Below are 6,402 nucleotides of genomic sequence, written 5' to 3'. Positions count from 1 at the left end.
CTATAAATCCATGCAAAACTGCTTTTACACCAGCGAAACCAAGTGGCCTTTGGAAAAAGCACATGCTAACCCCTGGGTAGCAAATAATTTCTCAGTCTAGGGAGTATGGAAGTCCAGCCCCATCCACATCCATTTTCATTCCCTGTCCAAAGTGCTTTCACAATGAAAATGACACCGGATGTGAAGAAATGACCAACTTTTAGGCAGAAATCAGCATTAAAAAAAAAAAAAAAACCACAAGTAGATTGCTCAGAATTTGAGATTGTAGGATATCTGAAAATAATTTACAAAATGAGGATATTTAAGTTAAATGCAAAGATTAGAAGTAAAAGAGATTCCATCAGAAACACCAGTGCTGTATAAAAATGGCATATTTTTATAAGAATCAAACACAAAATTTTAAAAATACATGGTAGGGACTTCTGTTCTTGATTACCAGAGATTTTTCTAGTAGTAGATTTCTAGTAGTAGATAGATGACCCTCTTTTACTTGTACCATAGATATTCCTGTATTAAGTCATGAATTTTAATACAGTTGCTGTACTATGTTGCCTTCTAACTGATCTGTCCTACCATAATATGTGTTTTTTTCTTGATAATATCTGAGTAAATCATTATAAATCAAAGGTTGTTTCATTCACATAATCTTTTTCCAGATGTAACTATCAGAGATTCATGTTGACCAAGCACTGGATATTCTTGAGTTCTTAATGAAAAAGACAACCTAAAAAAATAACTTACTTCAAATAAATTTGTGAAATATTTTAGAAATATTAAAATATTTGAAATATTTGAAGAATCTTGAAATATTTTAGAAGGATCATTTGCCTCATCATGGATAGAATATGCTTCATTTTTCTAGCTAAAAAATAACCAATACTGTGAATTAGTGGGGTTGTAATTTCTATTGTTCTTCTTTGCTTTGTTTCCTTCTGTGGAAATGAACTAAAAACCAAAGATTACTTCTTTGTACTTATGAAAAAAAGTAGTGTCTTATAAGATATATCAGCCACTTATATTTCATGTCATTAAAATGAAATAACCTGAAAATGTGTGTCAACTTCTTAATGAGTAGATGACAAGTACTGAAATTTTAACAGCATTGTAGGTAGCAAGGTTTTTCTTTTCTTTTTTTTTTTAATTTTTTTTTTATTTATGATAGTCACAGAGAGAGAGAGAGAGAGAGAGGCAGAGACACAGGCAGAGGGAGAAGCAGGCTCCATGCACCGGGAGCCCGACGTGGGATTCGATCCCGGGTCTCCAGGATCGCGCCCTGGGCCAAAGGCAGGCACCAAACCGCTGCACCACCCAGGGATCCCGGTTTTTCTTTTAATTTCTAAAAGTAATGCACATGTAAAATGTCTAACAAATTACACAATTTATGCCAATTGTGTTGTAATAAATACCAATTATTCTGAACGCTTCACCAAAAGAATGTGGTTTTCCACTTACTTCTTCTCAAGCCAAATTTGGTCCTAAGACCAAAAAACAGTAAGATTCAAAATTCAAAATACATATTAAAATCAGTGATAGGTATGGGACACCTGGATGGCTCAGTGGTTGAGCAGCTGCCTTTGGTTCAGGGCATGATCCCTGAGTTCCGGGATCAAGTCTCACATCGGGCTCCCTGCATGGAGCCCGCTTCTCCCTCTGCCTGTGTCTCTGCATCTCTTTCTCTGTGTCTCTCATGAATAAATAGGTGTAGTCTTTAAAAAATAAATTTCCTATAGTCATTCTAAAAAAAAAATAAATTAAATTAAAATAAAGCAATGATAGGTCAAGAAAGGAGATAGAATTGAGGAAAACTCCTAGAAGGTGGCAAGAGAGCTGAAAAAAAGCAAAAATATGAAAGAAGGGACAGAGAAACGGTTAGAATGCATCTTAAAGGAGTTCTAGAGGAAGCGAATAGAGAAGATAGGGGAGAGCAAAATGTAAAGGGATGAAGCCTGAGAATTTCCTTAACTTGACAAAAAGATTTGAAGATGTTCTAGAAACACATAGAATAGAAGACAGTGGACCTGGATGTAGGAATGATTTCCATGAACGGAGACTTTGCAGAGTTGAGTTTTAAAGAAACAAGCCAGTGAGTTATCACTGTGAATGTGTGTGCACACGAATGGAGGTAGTGGTGGGTCAAAGTGTGCCCTCTAGTCTGGTAAATTTGGTAACTAAACAATCCCATATTCACCAATAGAAAAGGACTGCAATTATTCTGATTACCTGACAGTCATCATACCAGCGTATACACTTTATTTGGCCAACTACCAATTAAAGTGAGGCCTTCCTATTTTCCAGTGAGCCATATTATAGATGTAAAGTATAAGTAATTGATGAAACAGTCCAATAACTGATGAGCTGGAACAGGCTCAGACCAACTTGCAAGAGCCACATTTGCACATTGCATCTCAACCCTATGTTTAGTGACATTGTGTTGGTAGCTTGAAGTTTCCTGTGATAGGTAATATTTATACCACACACCAAAAAAAAAAAAAAAAAAAAAAAAAAAAAATGGGCAAATGCTACAAGTTGAGCCTTTCGTTTTCAGAGTTGATTATTTAATAATTTATCACGTATCCCTGAAGCTGCTCTCTGCACGTGGAATGAAGCAACATACCTCAAAGTAACAACACAAAGTTCATACCTACCTGAGAAATTGTTCCTCTAACTAAAACCAAAATTAAACGAAACAAAAACAAGTTACATAACTTGTCAAAAATAGAGTTTGGGTTTTTATTTAAAGATATTAGGTGACAATTAATCGCTGCTATGATTCATGCTGAAACATAATAGAAGCGTTTCTATTCTGTTAGGTCCTATACTGTTACAGACTCTGTGAAAGAACACAATAATGAGGGTGAAGAGCCTGGTTTTTTGTTCGCCAGAAGAAATGAAAATGATTAGGACATGGAGAAAATTATAAATAGCTTAAAGCTGCTAGACTTGGCGTACACCACGATGATATATTTTCCTCCAAAACGGTGACAAGAAGAAACAAAAATAATTAATGAAAATCATTTAAAATCCCTTTTAAAAGATGATGAGAATGCTTAAAAATTTTCCCCAAAAGCCATGTCTTTACAAGTTTTTATGGGACTTCTAAACCTGTGTGTCTTATAAACTGGCCAAGATATATCTGTCTGCTTCCTTCAAGAATGACTCAACTGAGCAGAGTTTAAAAAGATCATCTGGAAGATGCTTTGTGCCAGTAATATTTTGGTCCAAAGCAAAGGCCTGTTAAGATACAAAGTGGTAAAATGTTGCAGGAATTCCAGCTGAAATCTCTCTACTTTCTACATTCTATTCCAGTCTCCTGTTTCTGGCTTCTTTAAGCCAGAGGCATCAACAGCTTTGTTCTCAAGTAGGTTTTCAAGGATTTTGTATAGCAAACAGCCCTGGAAGATGTAGTGTCATCCCCTGGGGCAGAGAGGAGTGTTGTTCATTGCTCAGGATAATGAAGATTTGTCTCCCCCTGGGGCAAAGATCAGTTGAGTAGGTTTCCCTTTGTACATAATTGGGGTTTTCCAATTGCAAGGTCTCTCTACTCTGATGCACAAACCCACTGGGTGGCCTTTCTCCATCTGAGCCCATCTCCACATTGCTGCCCTGGGACCTGCAAAGCAAGGGAAACCGATGTGGACACGAAGCCCACCCTACCTGAGGTGCTATGAGTAAATGTCCTTTGTCTCTGACCCAGGGATCTCCTGTCTTCTGCCACCATTTATGAAACTGCAACACACGAAGTTGTAAGTAGTATAAAGTCTCAGACTCTCAGTCCACACTTGTGGACACGTCCAGTCCTTCCAGTTTTGACTTTTCTTCCTGGTGTTCTTTATCGCTTCAGTCACTTATCACTTTATCCTTTCCTCCTTATTTCTACTCTGTATCACCTTATTTCTCATTGTTCTTTATTTATTTGACTTGACCTCATCCTCTGTATATAAACACACCACCTAGTACAGAGGTTTGCACATAATATATATGCGCTGAGTGAACCAATGCATTTAAAAGTTTCCGTCTCTAAAGAGCATTTCCCCCTTGGTTTCTCATTGACAACTTGAATTAGATGTGCATAATATTAGTTAACTCAGTTTTGAGTTTTAATTGTTAATTTCCTTTTAAATTGTAGGATATTGAATCACTGTAACAATTTTATGAACTATATTTTATTTTTTTTAAGAGTTTGCTGCACCATTTCCTTCTTTCTAGAGGGATTTTTTTTTCTCTCTTTCTTCCTTTTGATGTGCAGGGCCATTTAAGTCCTCCATGCATTTCTGGAAAACTAAAACCCCAAATCTAAGCCTGTTGAACCTCTTGTCACACAAGTATTTGAAAGAATGATACTTAAGGGAAATAGAAAATGACACTTTTTCCCTCATCTTTTGAAGACGAAATGATCCAACCCCCCTTCAATTCTACCAAAAGAGATCCCCAGCTCATTTTCCTTAGCAAGAGCTTTAAAGTGTAAAAAACTCATCAAACATCTTTTCCTCTGAGACAATGTCATCTGAGTTCAAAGGATGTACACAGCTCTGCAAAACTGCTGTCTTGTTTCAGTGATAAGGCCTTGGCTTTCATTTTATGTTTGATTCCAAGAAAATCAAATCTGTTTTTATGTACACTATGACTATAACTAAATCAGGAAATTAGGAGAAATAATCTATTTCTGCAGACAGCTGCGGGGGGGAAAGTTTCCAGTTAAGAAAAAAAAATCCTATAATGACTCTTCAGCTAGGTTACATTTTCACTCTCAAGATATGCTCAGTTATTAAAACTGAAAACATATATTTACCCTTATACACAATGAACAAAACCTATGCTGTTGCTCTTGGGAAAAAAAAAATACTGCCTCCTTTCTATTTGGTTAACTCTGGAAAACCTTTTCTGGCTAACTAGAAGATTGAGGGCAGTGTTTATTTGCTTATTTTTCCCCAAATCTAGTTAAAACTTCTGTACCATAATGATTAAAAATGTGTGTGTGTGCACATTTGTGTGTAAAAATTTCAATGTCTCTCCAATGACCTACTGAATAAGAGTGTTTCTGGGCATGGAACACAGAAAATCTTCACTTTTAAATGCAATTTTATCTCAGCATATTCCAACCCATTCAATATAGTAATACTCATTATAATGCTTGAGTTATAATTTATTAAGTTTCTTACATATTCAAAATTAATCTGCAGATATTATAAAATAAACTATATTTCAGTAATACTCAGAAGATGAAGAATTATTAACTGCCTCACTCAAATTTCGTTATCAATATTCCACTATGGAAATTGGGTGGATTACTTCTTCTAAAGTAAAGATGTAGCTGTATGTATTTTATTTTCTCTTCAAGTTCATATATATCTTGGGTAAACTAGAAGTATTAGAATGGTTAAAAATTTACAAGTAAAACAATTCACCGAAGGATACATTGAGTGACTTTATTTTAAATGAAAGATTGTATTGATTTTTAATCTCAACTATCATCTTATACAAATCTTAAGAAAAATTTACTCCGTATATATCCTGATTAAACATAAGTAGGTGATTTTAGAATGAATGAGGTGGACTTCCTAACGTCTCAGGAAAGATCCCCAACTCTTTCCAACATACTAAGATTCTTTTGTATATGATGGGGCGTGACCATACAGACAGCAAAGTGGAGAAAAGGTTGCAAAATAACTTGATTACTTCTGTCACTCTAATGCCTTTCAATCTCATTTATAGATTTTTATAAATTTTGTGAACATTTTAATAAATAAATGTCAACAATACTCAAAAAAGTGAATTGAACTCAGAAAAATATGATAAACATAAGAATCTATCAGTGTTATAAATGAGTTCTTCTAATGTTATCCAGTTTTTATATTTTAGCTCAGAGTAAGGAAAGTATTATCAGAAAATTGTAAGCTACAGATGAACAACTTTTTTATAACTTATTGGCCACTATTGACCGGGGGGGGGAAAGATTTATAAATGTGATCTTTTCACTGGGCACATCGTTAGCCAAAAAAATTCTGGTGTTTTGCTACTTTAGAAGAAGGGGGAAATGGCTATTGGATAAACCATTGTTTTTTTTTGTCTCTAAAATCAGATTCTAGCCAAAGATCACTTAAAATAATTAGTGTAATTGTTTCTATTTTTGACTGTACTGATCACAAAATCTAGTAAGAGACAAAAATCTAGCAAGATACTGTATCTTCAGCTATAAACAACAAAGTAAATCTTACACAATTAATGAAAATAGTACTGTGTGTCTAGAATTCATATGTGTGTGTATATAGACACACAAAGATACAAGCACATATCAAGGAATCAAAGTAACATATTAATATGGAACAAGGAAGTAACATATTCATGTGACTGGTCTACAGGTAAGCCCTGCAACTAGGCCAGGGTTTGGTTTGAAATCATGTT

This window comes from Canis lupus, chromosome 19 (genome assembly GCF_011100685.1).
Source record: "Canis lupus familiaris isolate Mischka breed German Shepherd chromosome 19, alternate assembly UU_Cfam_GSD_1.0, whole genome shotgun sequence".
Taxonomy (NCBI): domain Eukaryota; kingdom Metazoa; phylum Chordata; class Mammalia; order Carnivora; family Canidae; genus Canis; species Canis lupus.
This window is presented reverse-complemented; position numbering follows the sequence as displayed.